The sequence below is a fragment of the Amblyomma mixtum genome, chromosome 3, assembly GCF_055824585.1.
Source record: "Amblyomma mixtum isolate Tamu chromosome 3, ASM5582458v1, whole genome shotgun sequence".
NCBI classification, from domain to species: domain Eukaryota; kingdom Metazoa; phylum Arthropoda; class Arachnida; order Ixodida; family Ixodidae; genus Amblyomma; species Amblyomma mixtum.
The window spans coordinates 166,071,679-166,089,085 of NC_143014.1; the positions used below are offsets into that span (position 1 = coordinate 166,071,679).

At 47.1% G+C, this 17,407-nt stretch overlaps 1 protein-coding gene across 2 annotated transcripts in view; it reads right to left on the minus strand.

Moving 5' to 3' along the window:
- LOC149352617 (sushi, von Willebrand factor type A, EGF and pentraxin domain-containing protein 1-like) overlaps nt 1–17,407 on the minus strand; it is a 236,746-nt gene that overhangs the window by 80,177 nt on the left and 139,162 nt on the right. The window lies entirely within an intron of this gene.

Sequence of the window (17,407 nt, forward strand, 5' to 3'; positions counted from 1 at the left end):
ATTGGAGCATCACTATACGATCCCTTCAATTGGTTGCATGGTTACTAGCCAAAGTACAATTGGCCCCGTTTGAAATTCGCGCACTGTGACGTCACGACCGTTTCCACCAATTGAAAAGCGTGACATTTTCTGTCGACAACTGCTGCTTACAACGATGAGACATTAAAGGCTTCCGCCTTAAAATGCACACTCAAATACACACAGTGGCATGCCTGCCGTGCGCCGTAAAACGGCGTCCAAGTTTGTGGGTTGCACCCAATTCACCACCTCCAAGTACACACTCGTTCTCGCGAATGGGCACACATGCACAGAGACACTCGCAACCGGAGCGTTCATTGGCACTCATATTGGGTCCGCAAGCGGCCACGTGAGCCTCCTTGGTCGCACCGCGCGTCTCCGTGTGCGTTCGAGCCACTACGTGTTAATCAACCCGATTAACGCCTGATGGTCACTCACTCATTAGGCTGGCGCCACAATGGGGTGATAACTAAAAACTTGCTGCCCTCCAGGATCGAAAACGTTGTGGTACTCGATGGGTCCAAATCCCTGATCACGCGACGCCCTTGAGGGCACGCTCTCTTCGGCGCACCAATACGAGACGCGTGCTGCGTAAGGAGCATAGCCCCTGTCCAGTCTAATCATATCAGTGCGGCCGCTTTTGCCACACGGGATTTGGCGTACTGCAGCACGGAACGTACTGCTCCACACGCTAACTTTCAACGTGAAGGCCACGCACCTGCCTCCAGCTACTCTGCCTCACTTGGAGCCATTTGTACCGTTCCTGCAAGGGCAAACATTGAAATTGCCGCTCCCTACTTTATAGGAGCTTGCCGGCTTCACGGCATCATCTGACTCTGAGGCTGTATGAGGTGACTCGTAGTCACTTGATCCGAATTTGCCTTGAGTCAAGTCGTCACGTATTTCCTTCTCCTCGAAGGACCTGGTCGGACGCCCATCGGGTGCATTCGACAATTGCGCGGCCCTCCGCCCGGTAGGCACAACAGGCCCACCTCCGTTCTCTGGCTCGGATGGAACGCTCCTGCCATGACTGACGCTACGAGGCACTTCCTGCCACCTGCCCGACACCGTCTGCCGTTGCGGCAACGTTATACTTCCTCCTGACACTAGCTCCGTGTCGGAGGTCACACTCTCATTCATAGAGCCTGCAGGAATTATATCGCAGCCCTGATTGCTATCGGACAGCTTGGTCTCGATTGCCCCCGGAACATAGGAATTTGGTTGTTCCTTATCGCTGCTAGCCACTCGCGGTGGCGGAGGAGCTGTGACATTTTCGCTCCCTTCAGGAATCTTATTTTCACTTCCTGCGCTTTTCGCCGCCTTTCCTAGCGAAGAGGCGTTCTTGCATATCGGCTTCTTGTTTGCAGCCACCTGGCTGCTGCTTCCTTCACCTGTGCTTGACGAGCACAAGCCTTTGCCTTCCAGCGCAGGCTGTCTGGACTCGGAGCAGTTCCCCCTAGCTAGTTCACTAGCTCTCCTAGACTCTTTCAGCTTAGCCAGCTCGAGCTCTAGCTGCTGGCGCCTTGCTTCGAACACCTGCAAATCCGGAGGTTTTTCCTCGCATAGCGGCGCCTTTCCATTCACTTTTGCAAGTTCAGCCTGAAAATAAGCTAAGCGCGCCTTCGCCAGTTCTACTCGGTACCTCACATCAATTGAGGGCCGGCATGGATAACTCTCCATACCGCCGTCTGTATTCCTCAACTGTCCTACCGGCTCGAACACATGCACAGGGACGCTAACAATGCGACGAAGGAAACTCAGTTTCGATGCGTCGATCCGCATTGCCAGCTCCTTGGCGTCGCAGTCCACCGCCACTTTCACCGGACGCTGCGATGAGTTGTCGCACGCCGCTGGTCCTGTGCACGTTGTCGTCACTTGCTGTGACCCGCCGGTGACCGTCAAGTTCTCGACGCGCTCCTTTCCTTGACCGGATGCAGTCCCGCGTCGCTGGACTACTGCCGTGGTCCTTGCGTCCTTGCCGCCGTCTCTCCGCAGGTCCTTTCTCGAACGCTGCTGTTGCCTGATCGTCGCCTTTCTCCCTGCCTTCAGTCTTTTTCCTGCGCCGTCTTCTGATGGCCGCAGGATCCTCGTCGACTGCGCCAGGTTCTTTATCCTCGCACCAGAGGTGCCCCGCCAGAGACGGTTTGTTCCAACTGGAAGACTGAAGCTTATTTCTTCGCACCAGGGGTGCCCCGTCAGAGACGCTCTCACGATGAGTTGACACGCAGAGATCAAGGGAAACTTAAAGATTTATATACAGATATTTACAGCATATACAAATTAAGGCACCCGAGACAAATTAAACGGCAAAAAGAGACAAAACAACAGAAAGGTGGAACTGGCTAATACTAGGGGAGGCCCCTACTCGGCGTAGCCGAAGATGCATAGCATCTCACCTTAGCGCAGAACCATTTTTCTGGCGCCGGAGCCCGGTTTTCAAGCCCTAAAGGCCCGGCCCACATTTGGTAGCTTCCAATCATGTTGCCCTCTTAACATAATTGGCTCTTCAAGGGCATGGCCAGCCCTCCGGCTTCTACAAGGTAAACCACCCTCTCTACCACAAAATAAAAATAAAAACAAACACAAATACACATTCGTGCCAGCACGTGCGCGAATCGGTAATGCAGGGCGGGGGGACACCCGTAGTTCCCGGCGCGTTCGCGAGCGGCCGCGTTCCAAGAAAGGAGACGCTTCGCTTTGAGCGCCCCCAGCCGCGTTCCGATGACCCCGCGTACACTATCGATCCCTTACAAGGGGCGCGTTATAAATATGAGAGAAGGCAACAGCCACAGAAACCAAGAGGCACAGTGCATTTTTTTTATTTATTTATTTATTTTGTGCTCTTGTTCGATTTAGAATATTACTGAATATATCGCTTAAAGTTAATTGATTAGAAAAGCAGAAGAAAAAACAACCGCATGCTGCCGGTGGGATCCGGCGCACCACACCCCCACCGCACCACACCCGTCGCCAGGTCGATTCTACTTACTACCGAAAATCCACAAAAAGGATAATCCTGGCCGCCCTTAGTATCTTGCATTGGCACGATTACGGAACCAATTTCCAGTTACATTGACACGTTAATCAGGCATATTCCAACAACACACCCATCCTACATACGAGACACAAACCATTTCCTTCGCGAAATAGCAGGCCTTAAACTTCCGGAAGGAGCCTTTCTGGTAACATTAGATGTAATCTCACTCTACACTAACATTCCCCATTCCGATGGCATCAGATCTCTGACCGAAGCATACAAGCAAGATAGAAAAGAGGAGTCCCCTGCCCCACGTGTTTTAGAAATACTTGCGAAAATCGTACTCGAATACAACAACTTTGAATTTAACGATCAACACTACTTACAAATTAATGGCACAGCCATGGGTACAATGATGGCCCCCACCTACGCCAACATCTTCATGCATAGTATTGAATATAAATTTTTGCAAGATTCTCTCATCATCATCATCATCATTTTATTCCAACATCAACATTACAGATGCTGAGGACCGTGAACAAAAAGCCTCTAACTGGGCTTGACGGTGTTCACGGCCCCTAAAAAGATGGCATTGGCAACAAAACTAGAATACAAACAACGCATCAGACATGGGAGGATGTGGCACAAAATCAAGACATAAGCAAAGACAATTACAAGATTAGGAGAGTGTTTAATGAAGTATACAATGTACGGTGCAATACAGGAAAAGGTAGAAAGTGCAATTATTGTGGCTGTGACATATTCACAAAAAAAAGAGAAAAAGACAGTATTGTGGCTATGAAACAACTCGTTTGTTTAGAAGCGACGGGAGCATATTACGTAGCATCTGGTAACCATAGTTAGTGCGTGCTCGAGGTATTTCCCACAGTTCAGTACTGCGGGTATTCCGTGTTTTTCGTTTAGGTATGAGGTTTGCTATGCCGCCTAAAATGTTTTTATTCTGTTTAATTCCGTTAGAATAACACTTAAGGAGCATTGTTTTATAAATGTCAGGAAGTGCGATAATGTTTAGTTCCCTAAAGAGAGGTGCAGTGTGACTATCGTATGTAGCGTTTGCAACTATACGAATTGACTTTTTTTGTAGGATGTGAGGTTTAGTAATATTTGACAAAGTAGTTGTACCCCACACTAGGTGACAGTAGTTAATATGTGAAGTAAAAAGGGCACTGAAAATAAGGCGTTTAATGCAAACTGGAGCAAAATAACGCAATTTGCACAGGATCCCTGTAATGAGAGAAATTTTAGTTGCAACTGCATCTATGTGAGCATTCCAGGTCATATTTTTTTCGAACAAAACGCCAAGACATTTAACATGCGACGCTATCTGGATATTTGCAGTGCCGAGATGGAGTATGGCCTGCGTGTGTATGCTACGGTTTTTCGGGCTGAAAAAAACAGCTTTTGTTTTACTGTTGTTTATGGCAAGCGAATTAACGATACTCCAAGAATGTAGTTTACTTAGAAGTACATTTGCGAGTGAGATAAGAAGCTCGGCATCAGACCCTATTAAAAGTATGCTGGTATCATCAGCGTATATGATGAATTTTGCTGTGTTGTCAATGTTTACCAGATCATTGATGTAAAAAGAGAACAGCAGAGGCCCCAAAATACTTCCCTGAGGTACTCCTGCGTGAACTGCTCGTACATCAGACAAATGATCATTGATAATGACTTGCTGGCGGCGGTATTGAAGACAGGATTTTAGCAACTGAAGAAAAACGCCCCGGAAGCCATAATGTTGCAACTTTAATAACAGGGTATCATGGTTAATGGTGTCGAAGGCTTTAGAATAATCTATAAATATGCCTAATGCGCACATTTCTCGCTCTAAAGCGTCTAATATTATTTCCTTCTGGGTCCTTCTATTGTGCGGCCAATCTTAGAATATGCCGTAATGATCTGGGACCCATATACCAAGATTAACATTAACAAATTATAAAGGATTCAAAAGAAAGCAGTAAGATTTATTTATAATTCCTATGGCCGCACCTCTATCACTAATCTTATTAAAAAGAGTGGCTTACCAACCGTTACTGATAGAAACCGTATCTGTCGTTTGAAATTCTTTTTCCAGTTAATTCATGGGCAATACAACATTGACATCTCGAAAATTGTTAGTTACTCTAGTGGTTATGCAACACGCCTGAGACATTCTCTTTCCGTAAAACCTTTATCCACAAGAACGAACTGCTACAAATATTCCTATTTTCCGAGAACCATTACCGAATGGAACAACCTTGCTGGTCATATAGTCGAAGAGAATAATTTGTCCCATTTTGAGGAGCTGCTGCAACAAGTGAAGAAATTTTGAATGTTCGGTTGATGAGTAATTTGTTTAGATTTACTTAATTATATGCTTGGCTCTATGACTGCAGTATATATATTCTGAGGTTGTGAATTGATACAGTACAGTGTGATGTAGTAATTTCGTTGCTGTGACGCCTTTTCTGCTGTATTTCCTTTTCTTTGTCCTTTGGTGTTACACAAATCATGTACCCACCTGCGATGGTCTTGTAGTTCAAGACCGCAGTATTTATAAATAAATAAAATAAATAAATAAAAAAGGGCTGTCTCGGTAGACAGCCCTTTCATAAACCCAAACTGCGCATCTGTGATTAGTTTATGTTTTGTTGCGAATGACATTACGCGAGAATGGATTATTTTTTCGAGACCTTTTGAAAAAACTGGCAAAATTGAAATAGGCCTGTAATTTGTGAGTTCGTTTTTGTTACCGCCTTTGTGCAAAACTGTTACCTTTCCAAGCTGCAACTGTTTAGGAAGAATCCCATACTGAAAAACGAGGTTAAAAATATGTTCGAGTATAGGAGAGATTAGGTCTAAGACATGTTTGACCGGACGTATTTGAAGCCCGTCAATGTCACATGAGTTGCTATTTTTGGCTGACATGAAAGTGCTGAAAACTTCATTTGTATCAGTTGGCGCTAAAAACGCACTGTCGCTCGTCCCTGCACCTAAATATTGCACGCAGCTTGAATCATGAGTACTGCTTGATAGCGATACGAAATATTCATTGAATGAATTTGCCAAACGTGCGTTTGATATTACTTCGCCTTCTAAAGTAATCGAGTGTGTTTTGCTTGCACATTCAGGGCTACGATTGAGAACGCGATTAAGGTGCTGCCAAACGAGGTCAGGCTTTTTCATTACTTCAGTATTGAACAAGTTGTGGAAATACCTTCTTTTTTCGTAGCGCAGTAGGCTGTTTACTTTGTTTCTTTGTGCTTTGAACTCTTTGAGCTTTGAACTCTCATCATGCCCATCCTATACAAACGCTGTTTAGATGACATTTTTTTAATTTGGACTGACATTTTTAATTTATTGAACAATTCAACCTTGTCCACCCCAACATATCGTTCACTCACGCGTACTCCCACACCACAATTAACTTCCCAGATGTCGAGATTTCGGTAAAGGAAGGCTCACTTAACACCACCGTATATAGAAAACCGACGGACCGTCAACAATACTTACATTTTCAAAGTTGTCATCCTCGTCACTCCAAAACAAGTTCTCAGGCACATCGATTTAAAAGAATCTGTTCACAAGATCAAGACTTCGTGAGGAATTCCAATCGCATGCGAGAAGTCCTCACCAAGCAAAGATATCCCCCCGCCATTGTCGACGATGCAATTCAAAGCGCATCTAAATTGAACCGAGAGGAAATACTAGATGGACGTCGACGCAGTGAAGAAACAGATCACCGGGCAAACTTGGTACTCACCTTCACAAATAATCCCCCCAACGCAAACAAAATCCTTAAAAAACATTTCAACATACTCGAACAAAGCGAGCGCCTCGCCAAAATTTTCACTACTCCCCCCCCCCCCCCCCCCCCACGTAGTCTACAGACGACCGAAAAACATTCAAAACATTCTCGTACACTCAAAAACACATAAGCACTTGGGGTTGGGTTGCCGACCCTGCGCCAAAAGTAAATGCCAGGTCTGCAAACATATGCAAACAACAAGCTGCGCAATAAGCACAGCCTCAGGCTTTAAATGGAAAATCAACGGCGACTTTAATTGTGACTCCTGCAACGTTATCTACCTCCTAGAATGTGGTGTGTGCAGTATGCAGTACATTGGACAGACGGCTAACCCTCTACGAATTCGCTTTAATAACCACCGCGCTCATGTCCTGTCTCTACCTAACCTCCCCTTGTCAAAACACATTAATGACAAAAAACACCCATTTGAAGCATTTAAATTAACAGTCTTACAGGGTGGGTTCAACAACACCCGGGAACGGGAGCAACGCGAGTCGTACTTTATTTATAAGTTTGGAACAATCGCCCAAGGCATTAATGAGAACCTGGGCGCTTTGTCTTCAATACGCCCCTTGCAAATCCAGCACTGACCTTGCAGTGCCGGCTTGACAAACCTCGGCCGTTCCTTTCCCCCATACGCTTACACCGATGTCTTCATCGCACACCGCGCTCTTACCTTCCCCCGTTCGATCATCTTGACGAGAGCGGCACAATGAAAGAATCTTAAGCACTCCCGCCATTCACAGTGGCCCCACGCGACAATTCTCCCCCAAAGTCGCCTCCGTTTCCGGCCTTTTCTTTTCCTTTCTTTTTTTTTGTTGCTTCTGTGGGTGTGCGCATGTGAGCGTATCTACACCCCACGTGTGCCTAGTTGAATTCCACTTTTTCCGCCTTGACTCATCCTGCCAAAGGAGTTACACATGGCGGAAGTTCCCCCGCCCCCCTCTTTGCTTCTTTGTATTTGTTTACTCGCTTAAGTGGACAACATTTGAGTGCATCTCAAATCTATTCTGTGCTTCGGGCACTGTCTGTCTCCATACATTTTACTAGCTGCTCGCTGTGTTGGGACTAAGTTCGCCGTCCATTCTCCCCTCCCGCTTTTTTAAGCATGAAATGCTTTTAGCTCCCGTTGTCGGCACTGTGGTGACGTCACGCCGAGACCGAGAGCCATCATCAGGGCTCCGAAACGAGAACATGCGGGCACCGTACGCGACTTGCCGAGATTCAACGAGACTCTCCAAGCCCTCCTACGGGACCGGCATGCAAGCGCCGGTTGCTCTCCAAACGAGTCACAAAAAATAACTGCTGCCAGTGTCTTCTCAATGTTTATCAGATATCAGTCGAGCTGTGCATTTGATAATGCACGGAATTATAATTTCCGATTTCTAATAACGCGTGCAAAAAAGCATTTACATGCCACAATACACTTCGTTGTCATACGTGATCTGTTAGGGGCTTTGAGAGAAGGCCGCTTAGAGAAAGAGGGGAGCTCGAATTGCTTTCGTGCGCTCCCCAAGGATGGCGCTGCGGTCCTACACTCACGCATGTAAAAGACCGGCCGCAGGGTCTTCATGCCCTTTCCCCTTCTGGCAGGCAGATGTATATAGAGCACTGCACGGGCCTCAATCTGAGGCCCGAGCCCGGCCCGGGCCCGAGACCTGAAGCCCGAGCCCGGCCCAGGCCCGCGGCTTCAAGCCCGGGCCCGGCCCGGGCCCGCTAAATTATCGCTCTAGCGAGCCCGGCCCGGCCCGTGAATCCCGGAGTGAAGCCCAGCCCGGGCCCGGCCCGGCCCGTTTCACAGTAACGCTTCAGGTATACTGCTCACTCTGAGCAAGTAGACCGCTACTACACCGATAAGAAACTGGCCGACAAAGGTTCTGAAACCGCAGTTTGGCTTTCAGAAAGTTGGTTCTTTTTAACCCAGAAGGAAGTGATGAAGAGTAGTGCTCGCCAGGCCCGTCTTTTGGACAGTGATCTCGTGTAGGTGGGCAAAGATAAACTCGGAAGTACCGAGAGCTAAATAAAAAGGGCCGCATACACTCTTAGTAGTCTACTTTGCGTTCCCCCCTGATTTTAATCAGTTATATTCTGCCGCCCGCAAGGTATAAATATTAAAGCTGCCTAGAAAGCAGTGGGATCACATTTCTTTTAGTGAACGCGACCTCATAGGTTAACCTCACAGCCGAACTGGTCGCCTTTCAGCAGAAACGAAAATCTAAAAGGCTTGAGTATTTCACGGTATGTGCTTAAAGACTATAAGCGTCCTAAACTGATACGTTCTTCCCGAATGCATTTCTAGTAGTGTATAGGTATGTTTTGGGATGACGAACGATCAATGGTCAATTAAGGCCGGTTGAATTTTACTCGTTCTGCACCGCGGCGTGGAAATAAGGAAATAAATAAGTCAATGAATAAAGCTTAGTTTTTTTTTTCTCGGCGCGTACTATAACCCATAGCTCATCCGTGTCGCTGCTTTAATGCCGCAGTTGTGCACTTCACTCTGCAATAGCGAATGAAAAGTAGGACACCAGCCGTTTCTGTACGAACCAAAGCCCGACTCGGGCCCGCAGCTTTAAGCCCGAGCCCGGCCCGGGCCCGCAACTTCAGGCCCGGGCCCGGCCCAGGCCCGGCAATATAAATCACGTCCCGGCCCGGCCCGGCCCGCGGGCCGGGCCCGGGCTTTCGGGCTGGCCCGAGCCCGTGCAGTGCACTAGATGTATACACGCTCGCGGAGTATTCGAACGCGCTGCATATACGTTCTTGTCAGGCCTGCGTCTCGTCGTGTCCGCGTACGCTTCTGCATCGTCCTGGATTTCAATGCCGCCACCGTCAAAGCTGCTTAAGCCGAGCAATGGATCCTGTGTTAGGCCCGTAAACAGTTCATGCTTACTCTACTCTCGGTTACGGGAGAGGCGCAATTTTTTTTTCTCACTTTTCTTCTCCTTTTTTTCGTCCTTTCTCCCCGCGACCGCATACGTGGGTGGCGGGCGGCGACATTTACTCTCCCCCCCTCCCTGTTCCGTTTGTGTATTTTTGTTAACTTTTTCTTTTCTTCTGTCCCTTGAGCCATTCTTCCTCCTGCATCGTCTGCTTGTTTTGGCTCATGTGTCGAACACCTGTACAGATGAAGACCCTTTAAGAAGAGAAGCAAGAACCATGTAACTTCAGTCTTGAAAAAGGACAGGCTCTGTCCGAAACGCCGACTCCCAATAAATGTTTACTTAAAAGAAGCGTTTCTTAATTTCCCATATATATATATATATATATATATATATATATATATATATATATATATATATATATATATATATATATATATATGTTTTATTCGATCTGTCGTATTCTCTCAGACTGCCTGTGTCCTGTCTTCTACTTTTTCCGCCGCGGGGAGTGCAGGCACCCAGCGCTCAGTAAGCCAGTTATGCTGTCCGTAACCAATTTACTTCTTTAGTCCTGAAAAAAAAAAACTACTATTGGACGCGCCAGGCAGACACCCGGAGCTGACGAGCGCACGCTGCAGAGGCCTAGGCACACGTTACTCGGCGGTGCACATGTCGTGTGGTCTTCTAGATCTGTTACGGACAGGCTGGAGCACGGTAATATAGGTAATATAGAGCAGCGGACAGCCATTCGGGCTCTTCAGGGAAGGTCAAGACTAATAGCAATGGTATGTCTCAAGAACTATCTTTTCACTTCAGAAAGCCCAGTATTTCAAACTACAAATTCGTTGTAAATCTTTGAAGAATTATTCTTCGCTTGACCTAACAGCTAGCGACTAGCTGAAGCAAAAAATGCCAGCAGTTAGTCGAGGTCACCTGGCCAGTTTGCTGTGGTCTATGGTCGATATAAGGTTATTCGTCCTAGTCTAATGGCGCTACGGTACTGGCACAGTCAGAATACTCAAGGAAGCGGAAAATCATTCGATACACTTTCGAAAGAAATAGCAAGTGCAACGTAGCTCCTTCAGTTTTGCTGGCCTTCATAAAAGGTTGGTTGATTTGGTTGGTTTATGGGGTTTAACGTCCCAAAGCGACTAAGGCTATGAGAGACGCCGTAGTGGAGGGCTCCGGAAATTTCGACCACCTGGGGTTCTTTAACGTGCACTGACATCGCACAGTACACGGGCCTCTAGAATTTCTTCTGCAAAGAAATTCACCCGCCGCAGCCGGGATCGAACCCACATCTTTCGGGTCAGCAGCCGAGCACCATAACCACTGAGCCACCGCGGCAGCTCTTCATGAAAGGGATATATCAATAGTTCAACAATGGTAATGACTGGTTATGGTTATTAGGAAAGGAAATGCGCAGTAACGGCCTCACTCAGGGAGGACACCGGAAGCGCGCCGTGTGGAAAGGAATATAGGAGGGGGTGAAAGGAGGGAAAGAGAAATAGTCGCCTTATAGTAGAGGACCCTAGATTGATTTCGTCAACTAAGGGTTCTTTGAGGTGAGTAGAAATTGCCAAAATATGTAGATTTTTGGTTTCACGCCACTCTCGAATGCCGAAACATTCTTGAGCATCATACAGTGACTCACATCCTTTTCCGCCAAGTAGTGACACAACAGCGCGGGTAGGAAAATAAGGTGGGAAGCGCCTTTCTTTTTTGAAGCTCCCTCTCACTCGCATTTCTGCCGAGAGAAATACCTTGGGATTTTTAAAAGCTCAGCTGATTCTTACAGTTGTAAGGCAAAGCAAGAAAGATGCATGGTAAGTCTTACTAAAACCTGCCGCGTTTTTACTCTGTGCTCCTGCCACTTGGGAAGCACACGGCTTCTTCCAACATATGCGGTTATTTTATGTTTTTTTTTTTTGCTGGAGACTTAATGAAACCTGCGTAAGGCTCTTTTAGCCATGCATTTCACATGTTAGCTACCGACATCGAACCTTCTCACGAGCTGTGCTCGAAACGCTCGGACACTTGGCGTGCATACAACAGCTAGATGAAGAATGACTGACCAAAGCAGTTCTTCGTGTCATAAAGTGGGTTTTTCAATACTCAGCTCAACCATCGCTTCTGAAGAGGTGTCTCCACTGAAAACGAAAATTCCAACGAGTCAGTCAACCGCGTAATATGGGAGCGGGCAGCAATGAATACCTGCCTTTGAATGAACATCCACCTGTACCATTTTTAGACGCAGCACTCGCAGTCAGAGAAGGTAGCATGGCTCGGCTTAACGCCCTGCGATATCCCAAGGCATTTATAATATGCTCGGGATGCTACATTAGGGAGATTTAGCATAGCTGAGACCAGTGGCGTAGCCAGAAATATTGCTCGGGATATTTTCCATCGAAAAACTTTGTTAGATAACGCTACGGACTTTGTAGACAAGTGAAGTATATATTTTTTAAAATAAAAGAATGCATTCGTATGCCTTAAAAGCCGTGGCAGACATAACTGATACCAATGCTTCTATGCTTTTGCGTATTTAATAAATAAAGAAAATATCACACGAAGTCTAGAACTCTATCAGCGCGAAATCTGCAAAGCAGTGCATGTCGCTGTTATGAAAAACGTAAAGGCCATGAAATTAGCAAGTATAGAGGACAAATAATTTAATGAATCTTTGTCGTTCAAGAGTCTACATTTTTGTTCATATGCAACGGCAAAAAAAAAATCTCAATGACGCTGTCCTTCGTTCCAGTGTGCGCAATACGACAGCGCAGCTGTCGTATTGCGAGTAATTGCACCGAAATTTCAGTCAGAACAACGAGCACATGTATAAACGAGGAGTTCGGCAAAATATGCATTAGAAGTGCGAAGATAAAATGGATCATTAGAAATGCGAAGATACTACTTCATAAAGGACAAAAAAATTGGAGGCTTATCAAGGTTAAGCCCAGTGGATGCGAAGCATGCCCTTAGCGTTTGGAGGCATCTTGACCGCATACACGCCCGGCGCAAAGACGCTGGCGCGGTTGCGGGCAGAGACTGACGCGACGGCGGGCGCGCGCCGCATCATCCCTGGCGTGACGTCACATATCACGTGATGCAGCGATGGTGGCGCCACCGCCGCGTCGCCCGCGACGGCGCGAACCGAAGCGTGGAGGCCTCCGCCGGGCAACGTCCGACGGCACGATATAAGGCCCCATCTGCAGCCGGTGTGACGTCATCACGTGACGTCACATCATGTGATCTCACTTCAAGGTCAATGGTGGCCACCGCCGGGAGGCGACCGACGGCGCGATATGAGGCCCCATCTGCAGCCGGTGTGACGTCATCACGTGACGTCATGTCACGTGACCTACTTGAAGGTCACTTGAAGGTCAATGGTGGCTACCGCCGGGCGTCGAGCGAAGGCCCGAAACCTACGTTAATATGCTTCGCATAAAAGTGTCAGTGGAAACAAAGTCATTGTATGTACGAGGTCTGTTAGAAAAGTATCCGACTTTATTTTTTTTTTGCGAACACCTGATGGATATGAAACAAGCGCGCTTACAGCAGCCGACCTTGAACCCTCGTGCGCATGCACGAATTTTTTCCCGCCTGCTGATAGCGTCAGTCGCTGGGAAGCAGCGTTTGAGTGAGGGAGTGCGCAGTGCTTTCGTCGGTTTTTTGTTGCAAGGAAAATGGCGGAGCGAGAGGAGCAGCGCTACTACCTCAAATTTTGCCAGAAACTTGGCGATAGCCAAGTGGAAATTATTCGAAATGTTCAGACGGCTTTCGGTGATGATGCTATGAGCAGCACACAGATTAAGCAGTGGTGCAACTGGTTTAAAGACGGCCGCACATCCGTGGAGAGAGAGCCACGCTCCGGCCGGCCATCAACATGCCGAAATGACCAGGTAATTGCCGAAGTGAACGCTGTGGTGATGCGGGACTGTTGTGTGACTATCCGAGAAATTGGGGAAGAGGTGGACATCAGCAATTTTTCTGCACATTCCATTATCACCGAAGATTTGGCCATAGAGAGAGTTGCGGCGAAATTCGTGCCGAAGCTGCTGACGGTGGAGAAAAAGCAGCTTCGTGTTGAAGTCTCACAGGAGATGCTGGATTCCACAAACAGTTACCCTGACTTCACCGACACAGTAATCACTAGTGACGAGTCTTGGGTGTACGGGTACGACCCGGAAACCAAATCCCAGTCGTCACAGAGGACGCATTCCACGTCACCAAGACCAAAGAAGGCCCGACAAGTGCGCAGCAATGTCAAAGTGATGCTGACTGCTTTTTTGACTCCATCTGTGTGGCACACCACGAGTACGCACCCCACAGGGTCAAAGAATGACTAAACAGTACTACAGGGATGTCCTCCATCGCCTACGTGGTGCTGTGCGGCGCAAGAGACCGGAATTAAGGTCAACAAGAAATTGGCGCATCCCTCGCGGCATTGCTCCTGCACATTCCTCGCATTTGATTCAGACTTTTCTGGCGAAAAACCAGACTCCTGTAGTTCAACAGGCTCCTTACTCTCCTGATATGTCCCCCTACGACTTCTGGCTGTTTCCTAAAATCAAGAGGTCATTGAAAGGAGCGCGATTTCAGAAAAGAAAGGACATTATGGCTGCAACGACAGCAGAGCTAAATTCCATTCCGAAAAGGGCCTTTTCGGAATACTTCCAACAATGGCAGCACCGCTGGGAGATGCATATGGAGCCCCAAGGAGACTACTTTGAAGGTTATTAGGTTTCTAACGCTCCAGTTATGCCAGTTTTTTTTATTCGGCCAAAGGTCGGATACTTTTCTAACAGACCTCGTATACAGAAAACCTCGCAACAAGATATTTAAATACACGCATGTCTGCATTGAATCTACGTATCTAAGCAAAATTCACTCTAAACAATGCGTCAAACAAGGCAAATAAACATCTTGCGCAATCACAGATAGTAAACTTTACACACGGAAAGGCAGACAATCCAGGCAAGAATAAAATATGATAGCTGAAGTCGCGATATGTACTTGGGCCATGCTGCGGGCGCGACAGCACCATATGGCTAGAATAATAGAGGAGCAATGCAGAAATCCATAAGAAAATACGTATTTTTTAGCTGCCTGCACGGCAACAATTATTCTGTACCCATAATTACCGGAGGGTATTTCTTTGGTTCAAAGAAAAAGGAACAGTAGTTAGCTAAAAACGAAAGAGAAGGACAAACGAAAGCCACGAATGCTGCCGCAAGTGTCAATAACCAATATCTGAATGCGCATGTTGCGAAACACCGCGTGGGCAGGGCTTTCAATAAGCAAGGTCAATCAAGATCGGTTATTGATGTCCTCAAAATTTTCATATTCGCATGGTAATTTTGATCATGATGCTAATTGATGCATGCGTTACGTGACTCCAGGTGCATGGGCGTTGCCAAGAAATCCAACCCGAGTTAGCAATGCTCGCGCCAAAATGTCTTTTCCAGTCTGAAAAAGACATTGTAAGTGACAAAATCCAGAATGACTTCCGGCGCCGGTGGTTGTTTTGGTCAGCGGTCAATGACAGTTCGAAAAAATTTCAGGGGGGGGGGGGGGGGGGGGGCTCAAGCCCCAATACAGCGAGCTGTTAAAACAAGTATACTGTATATGTGTTTGATCTGCCCGCGCACTGAAAATATTATTTAAAAGTTATGAACTTCCAGGATATCAACACAAAAAGTTCTTTTCCTGCGGAAATGCGAAATGCGAAAAAAGAACGGGACATTTTTGCGAAAAAACTGACCTTAGCATACCTGAATTTAACTAATTTTGATCATGTCCAATGAGGATAAACTTGAAGCAAATACTCCGGCGCTTGCCGCTGATCATGAGCGAAAATCTAATATACTCCCTCTCCTGCCAATGTAGCATTACGGCCGAAAAATTTCTGGGCTGTTTTGTCGTTAGGGTTAGTGTTTGCAAGAATTTAGCTTTTAGCAGGCCTCCTGCGTGCATCTCTAGCAGCAGACATTCTGACTTTGCTTAGCAAAAAATGTTGAAAAAAAAAAGTTTTCTCAAGCATGTTAGCAATTCATGTAATTCTGAAAGAACAAATGAAAATTATTCAGATGGCGACATTCTCTATTGCCGTTGAAACGCCCGGAATCGCTGGGTTAAATATGTTAAAATATTTTTTTGCCACGTTTGGCCCATTATCACAAAAGCATGAATCTTGAAAGCATAAAAGCATGAAAAGCATGAAATATTAGGTGCGTGTCATTTATGTGAAACACATTTTGTGTTACTTGACGTCAAACTTTAAACTCGAAGAAAAAATTGATAGGGGATTAACATATGAGGTCTGTTAGAAAAGTGTCCGACCTTATTTTTTTTTCGAGCACCTGATGGATATGAACCAAACGCGCTTGCATCAGCCGACAAAGAACATTCGTGCTCATGATCAAATTTTTTCTCGCCTGCCGATAGCGTCAGTCGCTGGGACGCAGCGTTTGAATGAGGTAGTGCGCAGTGCTCTCGTGGGTTTTTAATAGCAAGCAAAATGGCGGAATGACTGAAGCAGCGCTACTGCATCAAATTTTGCCAGAAACTGGGCGACAGCTAAGTGGAAACCATTCGGAAGATTCAGCACAGTTACCCCGACTACATGAACACCATAATCACCGGTGACGAGTCTTGGGTGTATGCGTACGACCTGGAAACCTAATCCCAGTTGTCAAAGCGAAGCATTCCACGTCACCAAGACCAAAGAAGGCCCGCCACGCGCGCAGCAACGTCAATGTGATGTTGAGTGCTTTATTTGACCCACGCGATGTGGTACGCCACGAGTACGCACCACAGGGCCAAAGAATCACCGAAGAGCACTACACGGATGCCTTCGTCGCCTACGTGATGCTGTGCGGCGCAAGAGACCGGAGTTGTGGTCGACATGAAATTGGCGCATCCATCACGGCAATGCTCCTGCACCTTCCTCGCACTTGATTCAGACTTTTTTGGCGAAAAACAAGAATCCTATAGTTCAACAGCCTCCTTACTCTCCTTATATGGCCCCTGCGGCTTCTGGCTGTTTCCCAAATTCAAGAAGGTATTGAAAGGAACGCGATTTCAGACAAAAGAGGACATTATGGCTGCAACAACAGCTGAGCTGAACTCCATTCCGAAAGAGGCCTTCTCGGAATGCTTCCAACAATGGCAGCACCGCTGGGAGAAGCGTGTCGAGTCCCAAGGAGACTGCTTTGAGGGTGATTAGGTTTCCAACGCTCCAGTTATGCCAGTTTTTTTTCTTCGACCAATGGTCGGATACTTTTCTAAGAGGCCTCGTAGTTAAACCGAGTAGTCCAGCGAAAGCAGGTGTTCATTCTTCAATTGGAGGGGGCACTAAACTCCTCCTTAGTTGTGTGGCATGATATCTTTAGTGGCTTAATGTCCATGTATGCTGAATTGGTAATTCCTACTTAAGATTCATAGATGGCGGCGAGTCCTCATATACCACTACCAGCGCAGTGGCGCAGCAGTCGTGCGATGCACCTCTGCACTGGAAGGTGGCTGTTTCTATCCCAGCCACCCGTCGGGATTTTGCTCTTCCCGAGCAACCTCTCGCGCAGATGGCAGCGGCGCGGCGCCGTCTGTTGGAGCGCAGCTGAAGCAGTTGCTAGGCAACGGCGACTCAAGGTCGTTTGGTAGCCATGGCGCCACGAGCATACGCGACGAGCCGAGCTGGGCTCCAGTAGTGTTGCTTTCACA